The following is a 27,294-nucleotide window of genomic DNA, read 5'->3' on the forward strand; positions in this document are numbered from 1 at the left end:
GCCCACACTGGCCTCCTCTTGTCTCCAGAGGCTTGTGGCCATCTTCTAATGCAAAATGCATCGAGTCTTAACGTCGAGTCCCCCATAGCCTTTAATGAGTCCAGCACGGTTTGAAAGTCTGAAGTGCAGCCTGGCTCTTTCGGGGTGACATCACACATGCCTTGTGGTTTTCACCGGTCTGTGGTGAGGCCATTTGTAATCAGCCAGTTAGATCCAGGCTACTTCGCAATCTGGCAGGAGTTCACAAAGGCAAATTCCATTGGGCAAACTTGTTTATTCGGGAACTTCCGGTCACCGCCGCTGTTGCCTTTTTGGTGAACGCAAGCACAGGGTCGCTGTATGAAAGAAGTACGTCTGGGCATCTGGGCAGTGAGAACGCGTCATTAGGAACTATTTATAGAATAGAGTATCACATATATACATATGAGCACGTATATTTTCCCCAACAAAAAATAAAATAAAAATAAATGAGCTGTCTTAGTTTTATTCTGTTGCTGTGATGCAGTGCTCTGACCAAAAATAACTTGCAGAAAGGGTGGACATCTTGGTCACTGCTCTATTGTTCTAAGGGGACACCAGGACTAAGGCAACATAGAGTAGAAAGCAGTTAACTGGGTGCTGTCTTATAGTGTCAGAGGGCAGTCCATCATCAGTACGGCAGGAAGAATGGTGGAAGGCAGGGTGTCAGGCATGGGACTCAGAGCAGTAACATCCTGATCCACAGAGAGTGGATAGAAAATGGGACACGGGACCAAGAATGGGTTTTTGAAACCTCAAAGCCCACCTCCAGCGACAAACCTTCTCAAAGAGGCCACACCGACTCCAACAAGATCATACCTCCCCAACAGTCCACCAGCTGAGAACCAAGCATCCAAATATATCAGCACATAGGGGTCATTCTCATTCAAACCACCACAGAAGGGTTTTCTGCCTTCTACTTCTGGGTCACAGTTCATCGTTGCAGAAAATCAAGGCAAAAACTCCAGCAGGAACTGAAGCAGAAACCACAGAGGAACACTGCTTACTTGTTTGTTCTCTGGCTAGCTCTCTTACAGTCTTATGCTTAGCTAGTTTTCTTATATAGACCAGGATCATCTGTGTAGGGAATGGTACTGCCCACAGTGTGTTGGGACTTCATATATTAATTAACAATCAAGACAATCCCCCATAGAAATGCTCACAGGCCAATCTGATCTAAGTAATTTCTCAACTGAGGCTTTCTTCTCAGATGACTCTAGGCTGTATCACATTGACAGTCAAGCACACACACACACACACACACACACACACACACACACACACACACACACGTCCAAAGAGCAAAGTCTTTTTCTGAGACTCACATAACTCTTTTTTTTTTTGTTCTTTTTTTCGGAGCTGGGGACCGAACCCAGGGCCTTGCGCTTCCTAGGCAAGCGCTCTACCACTGAGCTAAATCCCCAACCCTTACATAACTCTTGTTATCCTCTAAAACATCAAAAAAACAAATTGCCTACTCTCATCATTTGATGATACAGAATAGACGTTCTCATTATGAAAGGCAGGAGGATGGGGGCCTAGCAAGGAAAGATTTGAGCAAAGCAAACAGAAACCCAGCAATGTGAACACTGAATCCTAAAGCTCCATGTCCAGCAGTTGGGGCTCAGGACGCCTCCAGCCCCAGCTCTCCAGCTTTGCTGCCTGCAACACATAGAACCTTTCTCATGGGCTGGCTGCATTCCACACATGCAGCTCTCCTTGGTGGATGTCCCATGGTCCTGGTATCTCCAGCCTCTTAGGGATTCCACTGATTTTAGGTTTTACCTTTACACCAGGCCAGCATGGGGGAAGTCAACATAGGATCCTGCTGTTGAGACCTTCAAGAGACTTGATAACTAGAGACAGGCAGCAAAAGAATGACTTGGGCCCCTGTGGTGGTTTGAATATGCTTGGCCCAGGGAGTTGCACCATTAGAAGGTGTGGCCTTGCTGGAGTGGGTGTGGCCTTGTTGGAGGAAGTGTGTCACTGTGGGCATGGGCTTTGAGACCCTCCTCCTAGCTTCCTGGAAGTCAGTCTTCTCTTAGTTGGCTTTCAGATAAAGATGTAGAACTCTCAGCTCCCTCTCTAGCCCCTTCTCTTCCTGGATGCTGCCTTGCTCCTGCCATGATGGTAATGGACTGAACCTTTGACCCTGTAAGCCAGCCCCAATTAAATATCCTTGTAAGAGTTGCCAAAGTCATGGTGTCTGTTCACAGCAGTAAAACTCTGACTAAGACAGGCCCTATATAGAAGGTTTCCCCCTACAGAAATGGCCTGAGGACAGTCAGAGTCAGCTGATGACCCCTGAAGTGACAGCTTATTCTTCACAGTCCCCCATTCTGACTTTAAGGGCAGCACCCACAATCTGTGGCCTTCTACCTCTGCACAGGAAAGCCCTGGCTTCCAACCACGTCAGCCTAACACCAAGGCTGACAACTGGCTACCAGCTGCTGCCTTGGCTGCAGAAGAAACAGACATTATCATGCACATATCCGAACACTGCAAAATTCATGAGCAGGGTGCTCAGCCAACTCAGTGGCAGGGAAGAGTGTTCCCTGTGGATCACCTTCTCCGTGTGGCCCTACGTGGTGGAAAGGACATCATGTCTCTCATTCCTTTTCTTATGAAGCCATCAATATCATCACAAGAACCACTCTGGCCCTAATCATCGTATAGGTTCCACCACAATACACTGTCCTGTTGGGAGTTCAAATATCTTCCCAGGAATTTGGAGCCATGACTGTTAGGTCTCAGTATCTGTTGGGTGGCTGAGGGCTGAACAGGGAGTCTGGGAGCTGAAAGGCCCCCCAGAGCTTTATTTCAGAATGTAGTCTGTGAGGGCTGATGCTGGGTCCATCTGGGGCCCAGGCACCGCATGGAACATGGAGATATTTGAGGTCCAGTGTGGAAGCAGGCTGGGCCTGAGGCAGGGTGGGTCTGACATCACTGGACTGCCTGCCTGGTTGAGCTTCTCCTTTGCCCAGCCTTTGTCCTCTCATTTGGACAATTATTTATGAAGTTCCAACTGTATGCCAAGGACCATTCCAACTCAGGGGCCAGCAGTGAACATTCCAAGGACAAGCTGACAATAAACACAATTAAATAATCAAACTATGGTGTCAAGAAATGAAAGATGCTACCGAGAACAACTGGGAGCAGGAAAACAAGAAGCAGGGACCCAGGGACAGATGTCCAGGGCACCTCTGGGAAGCACCACTTGAGTAAGGCCTGAAGGAAGAGATGGAGTCTTCACGTCAGGGAAGTGCTCTGTCACACCCTCTCTTCACCATGGGCTGGACCTGGTAACTCCATTTAAACGGAGGGAGGCCTAAGCCTTCTGGGTTGGCTTCATGGCTGTACGGCGAAGCCTTTAGCATGGCCTCAGAGCCCTGCTTCAGGGAGAGCCTGTGGCATGCCAGGAGGACCAGGCACAGGTTTGTAATGAGGATCTCACGCCATTCTCCAATGGGGTGGAAGGTGCTCTCTCACCAACAGCCCCGAAGACACCTGGGAAGGCGTCCTGAAACCCAGGGCCCGTCCTAGAGGTCCAGGCCCTGCCTATATCTGACGGGAGCGTGTCTGGAGGCTGCGCTAACATCAGTATGTCTGAGGGTTCCACCTGCTGGGCCTGGGTAACAATCAGGGTTTAGTTCATTATTATTAATATGCATTAATTGAACGCATTCATGGACTTCACAGTGACATTTCCACCCATGTGCACCCTGTGCTTTGATTGCATGGCGTGTTCGAGTAAGCCGCTAAATTTGATTTGTGAGGTAGCAGTGACTATACATACAGAAGGGGAGGGGCCTACTCCACGGATGGGGGGGAGCAGGGCGTGACTCAGCTGTGGCTCAGCTGGTGCAGCTGTGGGGCTGCCACCTGTGGCCCCTCCCTCACGGGGAGAGGGCGGCACCACACAAAGGACAGGCTCTGAGGAGGAACCCCATGACTGGCCCAGGAAAGCTCAGTGGGTCTGGGCCTTGCATAGCTACACCGCCAGCCCCTGGTCAGCCTGACACAGGGGGAGGTTACTCCATGAAGGAAGCGTGCAAGATGTAGCCATGAACCCTGATTTCTGACTCCTTCTAGGGAAGAGTCTAGATAGAATCCACAATTCACTTACCTTCCCGTGGTTCGTATCCCAGAAGGCCTCCATTCCCCCTGGGGCTCTGCCTCTGCCTCAGAATCATCTAGTCCTTCCAACCCACCCCAGGTTCCCTCTTCTTTCTGGGCTCTCCCTCCCTTTCTCTTCTTCAACTCCAGAGTTAGACTTGACTGTCACTGGGCCATCTCTCAGTCCTGACCTGGCTTCTGTCACACCAATGTCCTCTCTTGTAGCCTTCCACCTCAAAGAAATTCTGGCTACCACCAGCACCTAACCACCACCCCGGCACCGAACACCGATTCCAGCCAGCGGCTTCAGCTCTCTCAGGCACTGTCTTCTTACACATCTAGAGTCTTCAAAGTCCAGAGCCAGGAAGCAGATGGATCCCAGATGCAAAAGAGGAAGAGGACCCAACCAGCTGCACCCGGGCCAGGCACAAGGAAAGCACGTGCAACGGTCCAGTGGTGGCAAGGGCTGGCGCCCGCAGGCACTGTATTGGGCTGTTTACCTGTCTGTCTCTGGTATGTCACCTAGTCATCAACCTGGTGCCCGGCACGTGCTCAGTAAAATGTTCTAGATGGAAAGATGAGAGGATGAGGAAAATGAGAAGAAAAGAAGAAAGGAAGAGGGAAGGAGGAAGCAGGGGAGGACGAGAGGGAGGACGGAGAGGGAGGAGAGCTGTGGGATGCAGGAAGGGTGAGGGAGGAGGAACGGGTAGAGAGTGGGAGGGATGGAGAAGAGGCTGGAGGAGTGAGAAGACAGGCGGAATCGGTCAGAAAGGATGGCTGGGAGGTAGGGAAGGAAGTCCCACCAGCCTTGTCGACCAGACAGGGGCAGCAACCTGCAGAGTCCCGAGGGCTTGGCTCAGTTAACTAGGCCCCTGTTTTACTGCCGCTCTGTTTTGCAGCCGAGGCAATTAGAGGTAACGGGGCTGTAAGCCTCTCTCCGGGCAGCCCCACCTGCCCTGTCCTGTCCCATTAACTTCCAATTCAACAGCCATCCCCGACCTGCTATGTATAATGAAAGACATTCGAAATCTATCCAAATGGCATGCGTATTGATTTATTAATGCTGGGGAATGTTGCTCTAATTGAATTGAGATCCAGGAAGTAAGTTAATGTAGCTGACGATGCTACAGGAATTGAATTACCCCAGGGCCTGGAATTATTACCTTTTCGCTCGCTTTGTTGTCAGTGGGATAAATAACAAATCAATCGACAATTCACCCTGGTGGCAAAAAAAAAAAAAAGAATAAAAATAATAAATAAAAAGAAGAAAGAAAATGTGCTCAGAGCCTAGATATAGGCTGCAATAGGCAGATGCTGGGTGGGTGGGGGTGGGGGCTTCCTGGAGGAGGAGCAGGAGGGAGGGGAGGGGTGTGGCCTAGCTGAGGGCACAGGTCCTCTAGTCTGGGCCAGAACCCTTCTGTCACATAAGCAGTAGACACGAGAGTGGCCATGGCAGCACACAGAAAGCTTCTCCTTTCAGAGACAGCCTTGGCCCAAGTCATACAGCGGTTGTTCTCACTGCCTCCCTGGCCTCTGCCCTACTGGGTGCAAAGACCCTCCTAAAGCTGGGGTCTCTTCTCCTTGGCTTCTCCACCCTGAGGGTCTGCCGTGCCCAGAAACTTCCACTGGACAGAGGCCATGTTTGCCTAATGAAGGCCTAACGCTCTCCTTGCCTGGTTACTGAGAGATTTGTGAAATGGTTCTGGAAGCTTCTCAGAGGAGGAAAGTGACGTTATAAGGAATAATTACAGTCATGGCAGATCTAGACTTCAGTCAGCACCTTGTTCAGAATCCTCCCTTTCTTCCTTCCCGGCCCTGCCGGCCTCCCATGGACTCCCAGCCTCTTTGTTGGAGGGACAGCTCTTGGGAAAACAGGCTCACCCGGGCCAGCACACCAGCTCTGTTCCTTGTTGGTTTTATGCCCTCAGGGTACAGAGTCCCTTTGCCTCAGTTTCCCAACCTATCAAACGTAAGTCCTGCAGAACCCTAGGCATGGTAACTCCAGTGTGCTTCAGAAGACACCAATAGCCAGAGGCTGCCAAGAGCTCTCTAGGACCTGGGACACTGGCCACCTCGGCTGCTGGCCTTTCAAGCCGGTATCCGTGAAGCCGCCGGGCTGGCCTTGCTCTGGTCAAGGAAAAGAAAGCCTGAGTTAATTAAATCAACAGCTCACACTGCAGGTTACCCACAAAAGTGAACTTTAGTGCCCCTCAAACCACTGACCAAAGGAGGGCTGGGAAGAAAGCGAAACCACAGTGGGAGTGAAATGGAAAAGAAACCAGCCGCTCCGCCTCACTTCAGCGGCCACAGGTATCAGAATATTAATTGGTCTTTGACTCGATTTGGCTGTGGGAGTCAGAGCAGGCTGTGGCTTCAGGGAGCCCGACAGCGCCATGGGGCTGGCGCAAAGCATGTCGGGAGTGGAGAAGGCTGGGAGGAGGCAGCCAGGGGTGGGGCCTTCTGGGATTGGGAGGGCCCAACTCGCTGCTGTTGCTTTGTGGGTCCTTGTGTGAGAGGCAGCAAGGAGTGGATGTGAGGGAGTGTAGAATTAGGAGTGGACATCCTTGTGGGGGTGAAGAAGGGGTGAGTGCCTGGGAGTGTAAGGTATCAGTCGCTTTGTGCTGGGTACTGGAGACTCTCCCTGCCTGTCTTAGTAGCACTTGAGAGCTCATGGACAGGGTCTCACTGGGTCGTTGGGACATTACTTGCCACGCGACAAAGATAGCATTGGCTTATATTAAGAACTAACCTGTAGACTCCCAGGGCCCAGCACAGAGGGTATCATCAGGCATCGGAGGTTGAATGTATGCTTTGGACAGGTGCCACCTAAGTGGCTGGCCCCTCTCCTCTCCTCTCTTACCCTATGGAGGTGGGAGGAGCAAGGGGGGGCGGGGAGCAGTCCAAGCCAACCATAGATATTTTTACCACGGCAAGGGGCTTACTTCGTGCTGTGGCTACGAGTCGTTTCTTTCTTTTACTAGTGGTTGTGGGAACAAACTGTGCCCAGCCCTTCCACGTGCTCGCTGAATGCACAAGGGACATCAGCATGTGGCTGTGGGGTTGGGGGCAGGGCAGGAGCTGATAGATATTAGATCCTGAGTGGATCGTGCACTTGGTGCGGAGGGGTACGTTTTGTAGCTGTGTCCCACACCCTGGCAGAGGTCACACCAAGGCAGACCTGCTGGGTTTACCAGGCCTCTTCACTATCGGCAAGATGGGCTCTTTGGTCATCTAACCTGGCTTTCTGCTCACAGGGGAAGCAACTAAGGCACAGAGAGGGCAAGACACTTGCTTGAGGTAACACAGCGAGAAAGAACCTGGGGTTCCATACGTCTGGATCTAGTCTTCTTCCCTGAAAACTCTATGTCTTTAGGGGTCACATACAAATTGCAGACTGACCATTGGCATTGTCCTCAACATTGGGAGAAAGAGAAAGCTGTGCAAACTGGCCACGTGGGGAGGCTGTGCCTGGCCCATGGTACAGCCACTGCTCTGCGTGTGTGGTGGTTTGGGTAAGAATGGCCCTCAGAGGCTTGTATATTTGAATGCTTAGTCACCAGGGAGTGGCACTGTTTGAGAAGGATTGGGAGGCGTGGTCTTGGTGAAGTGGGTGTGGCCTTGTTGGAGAAAGTGTGTCACTGGGGGTGGGCTTTGAGGATCAGCCTCACACCAGGCCCATTCTCACTTTGCCTGTGGATCAGGATATGGGTCCTAACTCTCTCCAGCACCATGTCTGCCTGCGTGCCGCCGTGTTCCCCATCAGGATGATAATAGGCTAAACTTCTGAAACTGTAAGCCAGCCCCCAAGGAAATTCTTTCTATTATAAGAGTTGCCGTGGTCCTGGTGTCTCTTCACAGCAATAGGACAGTCACTAAGACAATGTCCCTGCCTCCTCAAGTGGGGATGAGAGTCTGGGCATTCGCATGACCTTTGGCGATTGTTGAATGGTGGCAAAGTTCGAGACGTTTAAGACCATGGTGACACGAGCAGACTGTAGGCTGTACTTGGTGATGCTCGGGCCTGGTGGGTAGAGTATGGGAGGAAGTAAAAACCCAGAGTGGGTTTGGGCTTTGAGACAAGCTGTTGACTAATGGCTTTCTTCATTCATTCATTCATTCATTCATTCATTCATTCACCCTTTCTTAGTCCAGCTCAGCTGTGACTGTCCTTGACATTTCAACCCTGGGTGACGTCCTCACCATCTCCAGACCAGCCTAGGGACACAGGGTTTTCTAGAGAATGCCAACCCCCAGCCTTCTCCTAGACAAGCATCAAAGGTTGCCTGATCTATGTAGAGCCTTTTTCAGACAGACACAGCCCCTAGACCTGGCCCTATTCCTACCCCATGAGTTAAAATAGGATCAAATAGTCACGGGTTCAAATCCTGGCCCTACCAACTGTAAGATGTGTTTTGAGGAATGGCCGCTGCCCTCTCTGAACCCTGGAGAGAGACTCTGCAGACACGCTGTGGCTCCCTTTTCTCTTCATACATAGGACGGCTCACTGCAAATCAGGGACTCTATTGAGGGGACTCACAGCCTGGGCTGCAATTTCAGGAGCACCCACAAAGCAGCCCTCAGATACCAGGCACAGGAGGCTGTCCCTGGGTCGATGCTGGCCTTCCTCACCCCCATGATGACACGATTCTGTAGTATGTATGACAGAGGGAAACATTTCCTGAGAATTTACTAGGACCCACAGTGACAGTTCGGTAAAGGCTCTCCCGTCCCCTCCCTGATTTCCCAGTTGCTCACCAGAGTTTCCTGGTGTGGTTGGCTGAGCATTAAGTGAGCATTTAGCTTACAGCTGCTTCTGGCGGAGGCTCTCGGGAATCTCGAGTTGCTCAGTTATCAAATGGGTGCGGGGAGTGTGGCTTGGGCAGAGGTTGGAGGCAAACAGGTCATCTCAAGCAAGCCACAGAGCGGCTTAGCCCTCTGCTAGCCTTCCTTGGCAGGCTGAACCTGCTGTCCCTATAAAGGAGGTGGACTGTCAGCTTCTAACCCTCAGCACCCTGTCCCAAGGCCAGAGCTCCTCACAGTCTTAGAACTTGAGATTGACTTGAGGATTCAGAACCAGAGAGAGGGAGACTGCAGTCTCTGTGGTGATGGTGGAATGCTTGCTACAGAGGATCTGCCCCCAAGGAGCCCACCAGCACTGCCCAGACCACAGGGCTGTTTGCGGAAATGGTGCCCAGGTCAGCTGTCACTGGGCAGTCATAGGGAGTGGTGAGAGCAGGGGGAAGGGCCCAGTGGCCACGTAGCCTTCAGGATTGGCCTGGTGTTCTGATCTATGGAGCAGGGTAGAACAAAGCACATAGTGTTTTGGGGTGCTGGTAAGAAGCTTGGGTTCCTTTGTCATCCCTGGACGGTCAAATTAAGTGTCCAACCTGTGCAGCCTCTGGGGGCTATGGCAGGGGTGAAGTCCCCCGGGGTTCCTGAGCCAGGGCTTAGGCCCAGCACCTCCTTGTCTGAAGCTTAAATTCACCTCCACAATGGAGCTGAAGCAGCACCAGCCTCCTAGGGTTTTACAGCATCATTAAGTAAACTTGGCCAGAGACTAAGTAAGCTTGGCCAGTGCCTCTCACAGTCAGGCCTCGCTTGCCTCAGTCCTCTCTGGTTCTGACTTCTCATCCAACCCTGCCTGCCCGGAAGCTGGGGTTCAGATCGAAACCTCATATGGATTCAGGCCTGTGACTGCAGCCTTCTCTGCCAAGGGCTGTTACTGCTTCCAGGGAGAAAGCACATGGAGTGCTTTCTAAAGGTTACTGCGGGGTCTCCCAAAGCCCAGGGTCAGCATCGCACCTGCCCTACTGCCAGGGAGCACATACCACAGGCAGACACACAGACAGACATACACCCCTGCAGACATTCACATATATACACACCCGTCCATACCACAGACAAGATCCACACACATACTCACCACAGACACAAACACATGCACACACACACACACACACACACACACACAGAGCATAACAATAGACACACACACTCCCCACAGACACGTAAATACTCTCCCCTCACATACAAAGCACACATAGACATGTTTTCCCAGACATGGGGCTATCCAGACACCCAGACAAAGGTCCAGCAGACACTGGCATCTGCCTAGGCACACATCCTAAAGCCTCTCTCTCTCAGGACCCTGCCTGCTCTCTCTCAAGGAATCTGTCTCAGGTCTGTGTGATGGTTTGTTTATGCTTATCCCAAAGAATGGCACCATTAGAAGGTGTGACCCTGTTGGAATAGGTGTAGCTTATCCCAAAGAATGGCACCATTAGAAGGTGTGACCCTGTTGGAATAGGTGTATCACTGGGTGTGGGCTTTAAGACCCTCATCCTAGCTGCCTGGAAGCCTGTATTCTGCTAGCAGCCTTCAGATGAAGATGTAGAGCTCTCAACTCCTCCTGTATCAGACCTGCCTGGATGCTGTCATGCTCCTGCCTTGATAATAATGGAATGGACTTCTGAACCTGTGAGCCAGCCCAACTAAATGCCCTTATAAGAGTTGCCTTGGCCATGGTGTCTGTTTACAGCAGTAAAACCCTAACTAAGACTAAGTCTTTGAGTTACTGGGAATGACCCCGTCCCACACCTCACTTACCCATCCTGACATTCCTAAGTCTGGCCTGAAGAGTATAGTCTTTCTTCCCTATTCATTCCTTGGAGGAGCCCCGAGGCTCCCAGAATCATCTATACACAAGAAAACTGAGCAGGGCCAGGACTTGAGTCAGGCCCATAAGGCTTGGCTCACCCTTGTCCCTTGTCCTGGCCTTAAAACCAAGACATAGGGGACAGGGACAGACCTGGGAGTCACAAGAAGCAGTGGCTGAGCTCCCATGAAGTCCACTTTCCCTGACCCTAGGTCCGGAGTTTTCTGCAGTCTGTGTGGGAGCTGCGTCAGTAAGGCCTGAGAAAAAGACTCTGCTAGAAGGCAGAGCTGTGTGGATCCTTGATAAACCACACCTGAAAGTGCAGAAACCCCTCAACTTACAACAATTTGACACAATTCCTCAATTGCAGGTGGCTGTGAGCTACTGGATATGGGTGCTAGGGACAGAACTCAGTTCTTCTGTCACCACAGTAAGTGCTTAACCTCTGAGCCATCTCTCTGTGCTCTGGATGGTTTCCAATGACAGGTCTCTTGATCCTTTGTATGTAGAGGAGCATCTGCCAGTCGGGAGTCTGTCCAAGGGCAACTGGAAAGGTTAGGTCAATGCCACTTGAGCGGAGGATGAGCAACTCAGGTTGGTTCTTATTAACCTAGGACAGCTCCGTGTTGGGGAGGGGAGTTCTATTGTCCCAGGAAGCCTGGGAATGAGGCTACTTGGTTAAGTTATGTGACGCTGAGAAGGGACACCAAGGCTGAGGCCTGGCTGCTCTCAAGGACAAGAGAATGAGGGACTGGTACTTCCCAAATGCCAGGCATGGTGGTGAATATGCACACATGTTCACTTATTACATGCTCCTTGGGGCCCCAGGCCGTCGTCTTAGTTGGAGTGAGTGACCCTGGAAAGCCACTCTGCTGGTAAGGGAGCTGTCCCTACATCTTGCCTTTTTCCTCTGGTTTTTTAAGCCTTAGCCTGAGGGCGGCTAGCCCTGCTGAAGAAAATTCCTCAAGAAGGGATCCACATCAACGCCCACAGTCGGGAGGAGCCGAGTTTGGAAGAGCAGAACTCCCTCTGACAGTCCAACAGAACGAGATCGAGTTACACGTTATTACCAGATGTGCCTCAGCTCCACGGTCCCCAGAGACTCCTCCACTTACAGATGGGGGCTGCATCACGCTCCCACGAGCCCGTTGCCACCTGACAGTATCATTAAACTACAGAGCACCCTTCGGCTGGGGTGCACAGGGGTTCCACTGCAGAGGGCACCACAGGGTCTTGCTGGCCACTTGTTGGGATCACAGCATGGCTGCCAGGGGTCTGTGACCCCTGCCACTGCCCCTAGAGAGAGTCGTGCTGCCCCTGGCTTGTGTGGGAGAGAATCAGAGATCCAGATTCAAGACGTAACTTGACCCAACATGCCTGGCTCATGTACCATTTGGGCTGGAAAATCCTCAGGTCCAAACATCTTAAGTCGAGACTATCAGAAAAGTAGTCATTCGTTCCCCTGCCGTGGGCCACTTTCTTTTCTTTTGCTTCAGTGTGACTCATGGAGTTCAACACAGTGTCGAACTCCCTCTGTAGCCGAGGATGGCCTTTTCTGGGCCTCTGAGTCTACCTCCCAAGGCATGGGATTAGCAGTTTGTGGTTCTGCTGTATGTGGTTCTGCTGACCAGAATTCTGGGCTTCATTCATTACTAAACAAGCCCTCTGCCACCAGAGCTACGTTCCCCAGTCCTGGGCCACAGCCAGTTTTTAAAACTCTGTGTGTGTGTGTGTGTGTGTGTGTGTGTGTGTGTGTGTGTGTGTCCTCTTGCCTGTGCACACCCCTGCACATACACTTGCATACATATATACAACAGTCACACTGGCATTGTTGTATATATGTATGCAAGTGTGTGTGCAGGGGTGTGCATAGGCAAGAGGAAGTCCTGGGTGTCCTGGTCTGTTGCTTATTCCCTTGAGACAAGGGTCCCTCACTGGAGTTTGTCATTTTTTTTTTCAGCCAGACTGGTGGCCAGCGAGCCCCATGTGTTTCTGTCTTTGTTCTCCACCCCAACACTGGTATTATAGGCACGCAAAGCCATGCCTGAGTTTTTAACGTGGGTGCTGGAGATTTGAACTCAGGTCCTCACATTTGCACAACAAGCACTCTTACCCATTGAGGTGTATGCCCAGACACCAGGGGCACACTTAAAAGCATTTTAAAAACCTTTATTTACTAGAGATGGGGAGAGAAAACTGAAGCACGTGAAGTCAGAGCACAGTTTGGGGGAGTTTGTTCTCCCTCTACTCTGTGAGTTCCAGGTATCAAACTCAGGTCCTCGGGCTAAGCAGCCAGTGTCCTTACCCATTGAACCACCTTGCCAGCCACTCTGGACTCAGTTGAATAAGAAAAAGCTAAAGGGGGGCTGGGGACTTAGCTCAGTGGTAGAGTGCTTACCTAGGAAGCGCAAGGCCCTGGGTTCGGTCCCCAGCTCCGAAAAAAAGAACAAAAAAAAAAAAAAAAAAAGAAAAAAAAAAGAAAAAGAAAAAGCTAAAGGACCACGTACCTAGTCTGTAACCAGGATTTCCTACCTCCCTGGCTGCAACAGCCCTCGGGGGCTGAGAACTGGTGGAGAACCTCCCCTCCACCCCCGTCATCTTGTTTCCTTCCCCAGTGAAATGGACATAAAAGTAGACAATTTGTAGTGTTGGATTTAAAATGCAGTGACCTAGCTTGGAGAAACTTCCAACAGGGTTCCCAGTACACAGTAGGTACCCAATGAGTGTTTGTCTAGAGGAAGAGGAAGGGCTAAGACCCTGGGACACAGTAGGTACTCAATAAATGTTTGCCCAGAGGAGGAGGAAGGGCTAGGTGCTACCCTGAGGACCTGAGTCCTGAGCTGGTTCCGGATGTGCTAGGATCCGAGGCCTAAGAGCCAAGCAAACTCTGGGAACTCAGGTCTCCTTTCTGCCGTGACTTCAAGAAGGGGAAGCGGAGTTGGGGCTTAGCAGTGGGGAGAGTGGCTGACTGGTGAGTCCCACAGTCGGGCCTGGGGCTGCTCTCCCACCACACTTCAGTGAGCTTGCTGGTCGGGAATGGGGAAGTCAGAGCTAACTCCTGGGCAGGGCCAGACAGGCCAAGCTGATGGTGGAAAGACCCTGTGTTCGGTGTGGCCAGAGAGATAGGAAGTGGTGGCCCTCCAGACTCATGTTGTTCCTGCAGCCTCAGGCCTAAGACCCAATGCCACAGCCCCAGACTTTACTACCCCGAACCTCCAGGGCCCACTGAAGCTTGGTTAACCTTCCTGAGACCCTGCTGGGTTCGGTCGCTTTGAGGGGCAGGCTTGGTGGCTACCTCGAGGAGTTGGCTCCTTAGCTTGACTTTCCAAGTCTGCCTTGGTGTGACCTTGGCTCCCCTAGTGTGGCTGGAAGGGCAGTGCAGTTTCCAGGTCCTGGGGTTCTCTTAGAGTGAGAGCCACACCCCAGTCTTGGTTCAAATCCCCTCTTGGGACCCAGTCAGCATACAGTTCCACTGGCACAGCACTGAGTAAAGCTCCCCCTGCTTGCACAAGGCCTCACTTCTGGGCACCCCATCCTATGTCAGCTAAACAAAGGGCAGAGATGCACACTGCCAGCTCTGGGCTTGAGACAGGGCTCTTGTAGCACAGGCTGGTCTCGAACTTGTGTCCCTAAGGAGAGCCTGAACTCACTGAGCTATATCCCAGCTCTTCCTCCTGAATACTGAATCTCACCCTATTTCTCTGCAGGTACTGCCGTGAGGGTCTTACCCTGAGCCCCAGGGCAAGTCACAGTCAAGGTCATGCAAAGAACTCAGATTTCCGGCTGGTAAGGTGGCTTAGTGGTTAAAGGTACTTACAACCCTGACGACTTGAATTTGGTTTCTGGAACCTATGTGGTCAAGGAGAGAATTCCCTCTCACAGATTGTCCACTCTCCTCCATATGTGTTCTGTGGCACCTACCATTGTGCACGCGCACACATACGGACACACTCGTACACATACACACGTGCACACACACGCGTGTGCCACTACCATAAAGGTATTTTAAATCCAATGTTGGGATCGAATGCAACCCAATCTCTCTGCAGAACAAGGCCGAGTCTGGATGCTGCATCTTGATAGATCTGGCCTGGATCTGGTGCAGAACGGAGGGGACTTCTTTGACCAACTTTCCCTTAAGAGTCCCAGGCTCCCCAGTCGTAGTAAAGACTCATGTTGGTGTCCATTGGGGGTCCTGCTGTGATATGGCAGCAGTCTCTCTGGGGACAGCTTGACTTTGAAAGCAGTCCCATCTCTGATGCGGCTGAGGGGAGGGTGTGGCTGGCGTAGGGACACTTGGCTTAATAGCTTAGGCGCAAGTCTTCATTGTCATTTCCCACTTTGGGGGTTGGGCTGGGGGTCTCTATTATCAGGGAGTGTGGCTAGGGCAGAAGCAGTCTGGAGGGGGGAGGAGCGTTCTTGGACTTGGCCCAGATGGCCTTTGTGAGGGCCGTTTTGTTGACTGGTCCCACTTTTCATTGCTTGAGCATAAAGCCTGTCTGGCAGTTCTCCAGTGTCTCTAGAGAGAGACACCCTCTAGGACAAAGTAATTTTACTCAAGGCCACAAAGCAGATGCCACACTTCCCAGCTGCCTTAGACCTCCTGCTTCTCCTCAGCATGGCTCTCCACCCACTGCCAAGACAGCATCATCCTGGCCTGGAGGAGGAGGAGGAGGCGCAGAACTGTGGCTCCTCAGGAGAACCCCCAAACTTGCTTCCAGTGAGCAGTGCCCCTGAATGGGCTCTCTGTTTCAGTCATGATTTTCATGGACCTGCCTCGTTAGTTCTATTGGGGTAGGATCCGGCCTCTGGGATGTTCATTTGCTGCTTAATGAGGTCTGACAACCCTACCATAGGGACCCGCTGCTTCCGGGGTCTCCCATCCTGTGGCACATCAAGCCCACCTCTCCAAGCTTTCTGATCCTTGGGCCACTGAGGCTTCTCCTCAGCCTTCAGCCTCAGCTACAGCCTAGGCCCTTGGAAAAGGTGGGTGGACACAAATAAGCTCCTGCTACCCAATCCTGGTTCCCACAAGGATGGTTATGCAAGCGGCTTCAGGGCTCTGGTTCGTGGGTCATGTGACTCCTTCCCTTCGCTAGAATTTTCCAGACCTCTAGAATCTACCTTGTCAGCATTTGATACTGCCCGATGAAAGGATGGGAGAAAGGAAGGAAGGGAGGAGGAAGGAAGGAAAGAAGGAAGGAGAGAACTCACTCTGTTTTTATAGGCAGCAGGCATCCTCCATGCGTTCTCATTGTATGAGATGCTAATCCCACTGGGACGGAAACTCACTCTTGCACCCTCCCTTCCATTGTAGCAGCTCTACTTCAAGTGCGCCCATTTTGTGGCTTATGAATTTGAGTGCATACATTTTCAGTTCATAGCCGCTCCTGAGGATCAAGTGAGTGTTGTCCACCCACAACCTTGTTCTGGAACACACATGTCAGGACCAGAGGCTGGGGTCCAGTGCTGCTCAGCCAGATTTGAGAAAAGCCTGGGGGGGCTCAGCGGCAGCTGCTGGAGAGGCCCCGTGGAGGAAGGCTTCCTGGGAAGGCCTTGGATCAATGGAATGAGGAGGGACCGAGTGGACCCAGTGTTCATTAGCCGGAGGACCAGCTGGCCAGCTATGCTAGACCATGAACTTGGCAAAGGGCAGTCACCCCGGGGGAAGAGGGTGACTTGTCAGTGCAGTGTGAGCTCCCCAGGGGGTCCTCGCAGGATCAATGAGGGCAGGCAGGCCAATGAGAGGTCAGCAGGCCCTGGGGAGGTGACCCTTCGCAGGCCAGGGGACTGATGGCAGTTCTCTTCCCTGGGTCAGACCCAGGCCAAAGACTTTGCAGCCAAGGGACTATTGAAGAGGCACTCAGTCAAGGCCATCACCCCAGTCCCCACCACCACCCACCAAGTTGTTCTTTCTGCTCCACTTGAGAGAAGACACCTTAGGCTCGGAGAAGGGGAGGGATTCGTGTAGTGTTGATCAGTGTGAGACTCCAAGTCCAAGACTCTGTATTTCTAGTTTTGTTTCTCTCTTTGTGTGCTGGAGGCTGAATTCGGGGTCTTGAGCAGGCTAAGGCAAGCACCACATCACTGAGGTACATGGCCATGTAGGTAGGTGCCTTACTTAGCATGTTGTATTAGCCGTCCGAAAACTGTGACTCAAGACCCCTTTGGGGGTTCAAATGACCTTTTCACAGGGATTGCCAAAGACCATCAGAAGACACAGACATTTACATTAGGATCCATAGCAGTAACAAAATGACAGTTACAAAATAGCAACAAAAATAATTCTACAGTTGGGAGTCACCACAACATGAAGAACTATATTAAAGGTTGAGAATCACATGTCCACACATGCCTATGGGACGTGAGTAACTACATGCATATATGTACATACATATGCATGCACATGTCTGCACGTGGCTACACGTGTGTACACGCACACGTGTGAACACAGTTTTTAGGGAAGCTGCTTTGGTGGGGCCGTGGCCAATGTGGGACACAGAAGTCAAATCAGTGGGAGGGTGAGTAGGGCCGATGTTTCCACTTCGATTCCAGGTCCTTTTTCGTTCCATGCGGTTGGACAGAGAAGCAACCTGGTGGCTGTCCGGCCCTCTCTAGGCTTGTCTGGAAATGTACTCGCAAGTTTGCCTCTCTTGGGTGAGCCTCTGAGGCTGGTCAGGGCTGTCTGAGGGCTGCTGTGTCACCCAGAGGAACAGTGAGATGGAAGGGAGATGGGGTGAGGGTGAGACTTACCCTGGACATCCCACTCCCCCCGCTCTTTGTTCATAACAGCTTTATTCATAATAACTAGAAACTGGAAACAACCTAGATGTTCCTGGACTGAAGAACGCATAAAGAAAAAGTGGTCGGGGTTGGGGATTTAGCTCAGTGGTAGAGCACTTGCCTAGGAAGCGCAAGGCCCTGGGTTCGGTCCCCAGCTCCGAAAAAAAGAACCAAAAAAAAAAAAAAAAAAAAAAAAAAAAAAAAAAAAGAAAAAGTGGTCCACCTACACACTGAATGACTTTTTTTTTCTTTTTTTTTTGGAGCTGGGGACCGAACCCAGGACCTTGCGCTTCCTAGGCAAGCGCTCTACCACTGAGCTAAATCCCCAACCCCACTGAATGACTTTTGCAAACATCCCTAGTGTACATTATTTGTCCCCCAACTCCCTCCTCCTTGCCTTTCTCTCCCTTCTCTTCCTTACTTTAAACCCCTCCCACTATTCCCATCCCTTCGTGTCACCTGTGTACTACTATCCTTCTCCCTTAAGATCTTTCTCACCTCCTCCCCACATCCAATGGCCCTTCCCAGCTTCCTGCTTCTGTAGGTACTCCATGGTAGACACCCAAATTAGGAATTGAAGCTAGGATTCACATATGAGAGGGAAACGTGGGGTTTGTCTTCCTGGGTCTAGGTTACTTCACTCAGAATGATTTTGTCTTTCCACTCCACTCACTGCTGTCTCTTAAGCACCGGGGTTGCAGCTGGGTCCCCATAGCCACCTAGTTCTTTTGTGGGTGCTAAGGATCCAAATCCTGGTCTTGATACTTTTACAGCAAGTGCTGTATCCACTGAGCCATTCTCTTAGCCCGAGAAATGCTATATCTCGAGACCAGAGGTTTCTGTCCATGATTGGTTTGCTCTGCCACTTTGGGGCTGTGTTGGTACATGGCGGAAGGAAGGAGTGAAAGTCACTTCACTGCCAAGGAACAAGAGTGAAAGAGGCGTGTGTGTGTGTGTGTGTGTGTGTGTGTGTGTTGTGGTTGAGTCCTACGGTCTCTTCCAATAACCTAAAGTCCCCCACAAGTCTCCATCTCTTAAAGTTTTACACCTCCCCCAAATGCCAAGTGTTGAGAAAGCCTCTTACATACAGGCCTTTGGGGTACACCTCCAGAAGAGAGGCAGGGGTGGGGTTTAGTTACTGCTCTATTGCTGTGACAAAACATGATGACCAAGGCAACTTATAAAGAAAACGTTTAGTCAAGAATGATAGCACATGCTGTGAATTCCACCACTTAGGAGGCAAAGGCAGGAGGATCTTTATGAGTTTGAGGCCATCTTGGTCTAGAAATTGAGTTTGTGAGTTTCAGAACAGCCAGAGCTGCATAATAGTGAGATACTGTCTTTTTCTTTTTAAAAAATGGAGGTTTATGGTTTTAGAGGGTTAGAGACCATGACTGTCAGGGCAGCAGGCAGGCAGACAGGCGTGGCACTGGAGTAGCAGCTGAGGGATTACATCCAAATCAACAAGCAGGAAGCAGAGACAGAAAGAGACACCCAGAATGATGTGAGCTTTTGAAACCTCGAAGCCCACTCCCATTGACATGTCTCCTTCAACAAGCCACACCCCCAAATCCTTCCCAAACAGTTCCACAAACTGGGGACCAAGCGTTCAAGCAAGTGAGTCTGTAGAGGCCACCGTCATCCAAACTACCATAGTGCATAGCTGCTTGTATTCTAATGCTTATCCCTTCTGGGAACCCAACTCCAGTTGGTTCTGATTGGTAGTAAAGATGCCAACAGCCAATCGCTGGGGAGGACAGACAGAGGCTGGATTTTTAGGATTCCCAGGCTTGGGATGGGGAGCAGGAGGGAAAGGGAGATCCACTATACTGGGAGAATGTGGAGGAGAGGAGAGACACCATGCTGGAGAAGAGTGTAGGACAGAGAGGCACAGCCACCATGTGAAGGAACTGTGATAGCTGAGCCCAGAGGGCTGACCAACTGGGTTCAGGGCAGCCAGGATAGAGCACTATGCATGGATTCTTAGGTGTCTGCCTGCCCCATGCCTATGACCAGGGGCAGCAGCCAGAGGTTTACTGGTGGACACATCACCAAGATGAGCAAACTCCAAGGAGACGGTGGAAAGACCAGCACCCTTGTGTATTCTCTGTCCCTGGGACTCACACCCACCCAGGAAACGAGACCCAGTCAGGTCCCCTAAGGAGGCGTTTGTCAAATAAATTCATCAATGACCAAGCAAATGGCCAGCAGCTGCCAATGAAATCGTTCTGTAATTCCTGGAGCTCACAAGGACCCAGTCCTCACTGCGACCTGTCTTCCCCTAGCTCACAATCTCTGCTTTCCTAAATTGGCTGAACCAGTGGAGACCCCTTTGGTCACAGATGGGCAGGGACACACCTAGGAAGCTAGGCAGGTCCTGGGCTCAGTCACTCTGTCTGCTAAATGGGAGTGGGTTATTGTGGTTACTGCTTCTTGTCAACTTGCCTGAAGTTATCTCCTTGGAAAGGGAGGGTCAGTGGGGACTGTGTAGATCAGGCCCACTGTGGGAGGTACTATTCCCTGGGCTGTGTAAGTGTGAAGAAGGGGCTGAGTGCTGGTATGACCACATTAGCTGCTCTTGACGGTGGATACAATGTGACTGGTTGCTTTAAGTACCTGCTGACTTGACTTCTCCACAATGATGCTCTGTAGCCTGGAAGACTGAGACAAACGGTTTCTCCTTTAAATTGCTTCTCTCAGAGTGTTTGAGCACAGCTACAGAAAGAAATGAAGGCACAATGTTATCTCAGTCAAGACCACTAGCCATGGGGGTGTTGAGCGCGGGTGGGAGGCCGGGTTGCCCAGGTTGGCTGACATTGACAGGGTGGGTGTGAACCTGCCTGTTTCCTCTGTCCAGCCCCCCACCCCCACCAAGGTCAGGCCTGGGAACTCCAGAGTTAGAGCAACTGTGAATTTGTCCCTGCCTGGCTCACATGTCTACCCTCCTCTCTGGCCACAGGGAGCCCTGTCCTTGGCCATTCTGCTCTCTGGTAATGGATGAGTTCTTATTTGAACACAGTCTGGTAGCTGCCCCTTGCCACAGACCCCTGAACAAACCCCATGCTGACTCTCAGGCTGATTCATAATCTGTGGTCCAACTTCAAACTTCAGGCCCAGCTGGATGCTGACCTTGGCCACAGGTGACCCCTGCTTCCTGGCCTGGGCAGCGGTCATCCTGTCAACTGATGCTTGGTGGTCACTCACTTGGCAAGTGCAGGCCCCCTGAAAGGAAGGGACATGAGATGTCCTACTTATAGCCCCACTATGGCTGGATGCATCAGACCATGCCCGAGACTGGGTCTTGGTACCTATCTCTGAATGGATCCACCCTTTGGAGCCTACGTCCTGCCCGTGTGTGTGTGTGTGTGTGTGTGTGTGTGTGTGTGTGTGTGTGTGTGTACATATCAGTGGTGATATGCTATAGAAACTTCCGAACCCAAGGCCACTCTCTAAATAACCTGATCCGGAGGCAGAAGCCTGGAGTTTGAATTGAACTCCATCACTGTCACCTTGTGACCTCTGCCATGACCTTCCTGAACCTTTGTTTCTCGGTCTCGTTTCTTCCCTTCCAGGCTAGAAAGATCCTCCAAAAGTTGGGAGTCTCTGAGAAGTGGGAACCACAGTGGTCTGTAGCTCTGTTATTTCTGGGACCCCCAGAGGGCAGCCTGGGGGCCTCAGTATTGCTGTTTTATCTGCATGGAATGCTGTCTGCCCCTCTCAGCTCCTTCCTTCTCCACTGGCTAACTCTGGGCACAGTTAATAATTCCACTTCTCTCTAAAATGTACTCTATTCTTCTTCCTTATTTAATCACACCCTCCCCCCAAAGTCTCACCAATTGGCACACTGCAAACTTTTTTAAAGATTTATTTATTTATGTATTTATGTATTTATTTATAAGTACACTGTCACTGTTCTCAGACACACCAGGAGAGGGCATCAGATCCCATTACAGATGGCTGTGAGCCACCATGTGGTTGCTGGGAATTGAACTTAGAACCTCTGGAAGAACAGTCAGTGCTCTTCTTAGCCACTGAGCCATCTCTCCAGCCCACACTGCAAATTTTGTTAAGTTCTGCTCTTCATCAAAGGGTGCTACTCCTAGAAGGAAATGGGTCCTGTCTCTGAGAAGGTGGAGCCTCGCCTCCTCCCAGGAGCCTTCCAAGAGTGAGCCCATATGCTCCAGAGCTGCAGTGGTGACTTCAAGAGGCACTGAGCAAGACACTGACTAGAACTCATGGTCTCCCTGCGTCAATGTGGAGAATACTAGAGCCTACGGACACTGCCAGTCATCGCCACCAGGGGGCGGCCGGGCTATGTGCAGGTGTGAGGTGTTGCCCAGGGCTAGTAACTTTTACCATAGGCTAGTCCTGTTCCCTGTCTCATCCTGCAGACATGAGGAGGCCTGATCTATCTTCTTGCCTTCCGTTTGGGTAAAGGAAAAGTAAATCAGAAGACTGGAATTGCTGACGTGTCTCTGCCACTTACTGGCTGTGTGCTCGTGGACGGGGACGCTCCCATCTCTGGTCCTCAGTTATCTCAGCTGAGGATGAGAGAACATGTCTCATCAGAGTCTGTTTGAATTTGTTCTGGGTCACTAACTGCCTTCACGCCAGCCACAAAGTATTAGCTCCACTTCCTCTCAATTCCTTCTGGCGCCCAGGGGAAATCTTCGACTATTTTGCATGCCGCCCTCTGTTGGCTGGCCGTGGAACTGCAGCAACAGCCTCTCTCCTGGGCGGCTCAGGGAAGGAAGGCGCTGGAGTGGGGGAGGGGCTTCTATTATTAATAAACTGACTTCTGTTTTTAGAGCGTCTACTGTATCTTAGGTTAAAAACTGCAGGGTCAAACCCCCCCCCCCAAAAAACCTGCAGGGTCCCAATTTAATAAAGATGGAGGAAAAAAACTGCAAGGTCAATTATAGTCACTTGAAGGTTACAGGCCTGGGTCTCCAATCTGGCAGTGCAGTGCAGTGGTCAGGAACAGGGACTCTGGCGTGAGGTTCCTGAGTTCAAATCATGGCCTTGTTGTTTATTAGATACCTGGCCTTGGACAAGCCTTTAAATTTCTGTGCCTTTGCTTCCCCAAGAGTAATTTGAAGAGCATAACGTGTCTTACTCTATATCACGTCTATCAGGTATGGTTGGCAAAGCATTTGTTCATCTTGCAGGTCTGAAGGCTGCAGCCATGGCAGAACCCTGACTGGGTGAGTCTGTAGGCTGTGGCGGGGCTTGAGTTGGGGAAGGGAGTTCTTTCCCTGTACTAGCGGCAGAGGCAAAGGCCAGGGGTCTGGTGGTGATGGAGGAGGTGGTATTAGTTGTGGTGATGGTGAAGGTGGTGGTGGTGGAGGTGAGGGTGACGGTAGTGGCTGGTAGTCTAGGCAGGGGTGACGGTGGGCTGTGGGGGAGAGGGAGGTGGTAAGGGCGGTGGTGGTCTCGGCGGTGTGAGATGGTGTGAACAGTGGTGAGTGGTGTTGCCGGTGGTGAGGGTGACAGTGACAATGCTGTCATTAGGTGGTGGCGGTGATGGTGCAGGCAGACCTAGCCTGTATGAATGGGGCTGGCCCCTTCAGCTCCAGACATCACCAACGACTTAGATGTGCCGAGCTCTGAGATTCCCAGGAAAAGGAGCCATACTGGGACGCCAAATAGTCCTTCCTCTTCTGAGGCCTAAGTGCAGACTGTCCCTGTCTGTTTTATTTCTGCCTGTAAGCATTTGACAAAATCTGAGTTGGGGCTCCCATATATCCTTCAGGATCATGGGCTCTGGGCCTGCTGCAGACAGACTAGCCCGTTACCCCACTGTGGGCTTGGCCATCCAGGACTGCAGAGCCTGCCCCACCACGTATGGCATCCCAGAGACCTGCTGGAACCAGACACAGAGATCTGTCACTTCCCCAAGGAGGCAGGAACAAGCAGGTAAGGCCCTTCTGGTGGTGGCCAGTCTGGGGTTGAGAACTCTTTGCCACACTGGAAGGCCCAGCCCAAGGCGGCAGACTCCAAGCCTACAAGATGTGCGTTCTGGTCCAGTTCCATTAAGACGGGCTTCTTAGTGTACCACAGAACATTCCGGAGTGTCTCTGCACATGTTGTTGCTGGGTTCTACGACAGTCCTGGATGCTAAGACCTGTTCCCTCAAGGGGCAGGGAAGTGGCTCCGTTGGTAAAATATTTGTTATACGTGTCTGAGGACCCGAGTTCAATCCCCAGGACCCCATATAAGGTTGGGTGTGGTTGAACACACTTGTAACCCCCAGCTCTGGCACCCAGGTGTGTGTGGAGTGGTATCACCAAGGAGAGTTTGAAGACCCTCGGGTTCACTGACCAGCTAGTCTCAGCCTAGCCCGTTTGTCAATCTCCAGGGCAAGGAGACACCCTGACTGAAAACAAAAACAAGAGCAAAACCACACGGCTTCTAAGGAATGACACCTGAGGCTGACCTCTGACCTTCACACAGGCAAGCACACCTGTCTGCACATGTACACATGTGTGTATAAACACACGCACAAATACACAAAAAGAAAGGAACAGAGGGGGCTGGAGAGATGCCTCAGTGGTTAAGAGCACTGACTGCTCTTCCAGAGGTCCTGAGTTCAAATCCCAGCATCCACATGGTGGCTCACAACTGTCTTGTAACTCCAAAGTATGAATAAATCATAAGGAAGGAAGGAAGGAAGGAAAGAAGGAAAGACAGACAGGTACAATGACTGGAGACTTGACCAAAGTCTCCCACTAGGTAGGAGCTGAGAGAGGCCAATTCTGCCAAGGTACCTGCCAGGCCTAGAGCTGAGGCTACCTGCTTCCCTTCCTGGCTATATCACTTTTTACAAAAATCATGGGGGCTTTCCAGTCGTGGTCTTTCAGGACATAGTGTCCCCCTGAGGTAGCCGAGGGGGCTTTGCACCCCAACCGAACAGACAAGGAACGTGGTCAGCTGCGTTTCTGCTCCATGAAATGACAGGTCTGGACTGAGAACCCAGTTCCTAGTCACCCCCTGGCCACAAAATGGGGGGCCTGGCTGGAGTGGAGTTTCTAAGAATAAGGCCGCTTCCAGAGCAGACAGAGAGCAGGGACTTTCAGGCCAGCTATATCCAAGGGTGAGCTCAGGCAGGCCTGGCTGGCCAGGGGTGGGAAGGGCTGACCACTTCCTGCTCAGGGCTGGCGGTCCCCCGCAGTCATCAGAAGTCAACCACTTCCCGGTCTGGGCCGCCTTCCCCTTTCTAGCCAGGCAGGAGGGTAGAGGATGAGGTGGCCCTTTGCGTGCTGTGGCCTGGGTGACTCTGGCCTCTTTTCATTTCCCCACTATCGCTGCGTCCCTCTCCACAGCCACCAACGGTCGGTCGGAAGCTGCTTAGAGCTGCCTACCTGGTCCCCTGTCCCCGGCCGAGCCCTTCCCTCAGGGGCTTGGGAGCGGCACCCTGGCTCCTGGGAGCCTGTTCACTGGGATGTAGACCAAGGCACTAGCCTTCTCAAGGAGACTGAGGCTGGTCTAGTGTCCTGCATGGGGTCACAGCACGGGGTCACATGCTTGCTCCTAAGTGACAGAACCACGGAAATTTAGTTGAGTCTTACTCTAAAATGTGAATCCTACACACAGTCGACAGCTCCAGTGGCCCTCAAAGGACGTGTGAACCAGAAGATGCTGGAAAAAGGCACAGTCGCAAGAGCTCCAAGAACAGGAATGGCGTCTCTCCCATCTCCGCCCCCTCTCCAATGCACCTCAGAACCAGCCCATACCTACTCCCAGAACAAGTTCTTGGGACATATGTCCATACATAAAGAGCAAACTAATTGCACGCATCCAGCATACAAATGCTCAGAAGCATCTGTAGGGTGCCAGGCCCGAGCACCAAAACCTGACCAGAGGGAGACAGGTTCGGCCTGAGGGTGGTGTCCACCATCTTCACCCAGGCTTACAGCCCACACTATCTGGTTGTTTATTTATCTGGTGCTGGGGTTTGAAGCCAGGGCCTTGTACCTGCTCTGTGAGCACTCTAGTATGAAGCCACATCCTCAGGCCTTTTTCTTTATTTTGAGACAGGACTTGCTAAGTTGTCCAGGCTGATCTTGAACTCACTCTGTAGCCCAGGAAGGTCTTGAACCCATAATCCACCTGTCTCAGCCTCCCGACTAAAAAGATTTCTAGGCCTGTGTACCATCCCGACTGCCTGACAAGGTTTAAATGCCTCCTCTGGCCCATCTGTTAGAAAGCCAGTGATTTGGGAGTGGGGGAGGGAGCTTCTGGGGGGGGGACCTCTACACAAAGAATGCTGGGTAAAGAATGTGACCCAACACAGCCTAGGCTCCCACAGGGCTTTGGTGCAGATGGGCGTGGCTTCAGAAACTGAGTACCACTTTCCTTAAAGGACAATAAATGGGAATAAAATAGTCAAAGCACCTGGAAGACACTAGCCAATGCTCCCAGATATGTCACCCTTCCCTTCTGGGGCAAGGCAAGCCCGTGAGCCTCAGTGCTGTTTTGCAACTTCCAGAGCTTCCAGGTCATGCATATGCGGCTGTGAACCAACTCAGATCAAACTGAGGCTGAGGGAAGAATGCTGATGACCCCAAAGACTAACCAAGAGCCCTGGTAGCCCACAAGAGGCAACGTGGTGAAGGGAAAAGCCACGGCAGCAGGTGACTGATGGGAAGACAGACAGCTATCAGCTTGGAAGTGACGCTACCGTACCGGCTGGCTCCTTCTACTATCTGGGGTTTTAGGTACCCAAGGTGAACTGCAGTCTGAGAGTATTCAATGGAAGATTCTAGAAATCAACAGTTTGTAAGTTTTAACCCATGCTGCTCTGAGGCTTTTGAAGTTGCATACCCAGGTCTTGCGGAATGCCCATCAATCACCGAACACCAGGCTTATTACAAAGGACTATCGCTGTCCGGACTTGTGTTCGAGAGATTTGTTTATCCACTGATGTCTCCATAGAACAGTGTGCTAAAGGGCAGAGAGCCACAAAACAGTGCTGAAGAGCTCTAGGGAAAGCAGGGACTCTGTGCAGTTCAGGACTGTCCTGAGTCTCAGGCACCCATGGGGACCATGGGAGCTGAAATCTACCCTTGTGGATTTACAATACACCCAGGGATATTAAAAGACTCTGAGCGAGTGCTGGCCCGTGGCTTAACCAGTAAAGTGCTTGCCGGGGGTGAGGGAAGGAGACCTGACTCTGATCTCTCCAATCCACACTAAAGGCTTGCAGGGGTGGCACAGGCTTCTTTACTCAGCAGAGAAAGGAGGATCCCCTGCCAGTCTTGCCAAACCAGTCAGTTACAGGTTCGGGGAGACAACTGACTTAAAAACAACAATAACAAAATACGTTGGGGCTGGAGAGACGGCTCAGAGGTTAACAGCACACGCTGCTCTTGCAGAGGACCTGAGTTCAATTCCTAGAACCCATGCGGGGCAGCTCGCACCCTCCTGTAACTCCAGCTCCAGAGGATTGGAAGCCCTTGGCCTCCACAGACCCTCGCTCTCCCAAGCACATATCCACGCACAGGCACGTATACATAATTAGAAATAAAATAAATCATGACAAGAAAGTAGGAAACGGTCACCAAAGATGTCTGATGTTAGCCACGGCCTCCCACCCCCATGTGTGAGTGCTGGGCGTGCTCATGCACACACACACCACACACACACACACACACACACACACACACACACGCGCGCGCGCACACGCACACAGCCCAAAATCCTGAAGGTCACCTTACAGCCTG

At 51.6% G+C, this 27,294-nt stretch overlaps 1 long non-coding RNA gene across 1 annotated transcript; it reads right to left on the bottom strand.

Annotated features, from left to right (window-relative positions):
• Positions 1 to 5,162: 5,162 nt before the first annotated feature.
• On the bottom strand, positions 5,163 to 6,550 carry LOC102551013 (uncharacterized). Its single transcript, XR_015621456.1, has 3 exons — positions 6,358 to 6,550; positions 6,016 to 6,261; positions 5,163 to 5,353 (listed from the first exon to the last, which is right to left on the bottom strand). It is a non-coding gene; the product is annotated as an uncharacterized LOC102551013 (long non-coding RNA).
• Between the last annotated feature and the right edge of the window lie 20,744 nt (positions 6,551 to 27,294).

The sequence above is a fragment of the Rattus norvegicus genome, chromosome 5 (genome assembly GCF_021556685.1).
Source record: "Rattus norvegicus strain SHRSP/BbbUtx chromosome 5, alternate assembly SHRSP_T2T, whole genome shotgun sequence".
NCBI lineage: Eukaryota > Metazoa > Chordata > Mammalia > Rodentia > Muridae > Rattus > Rattus norvegicus.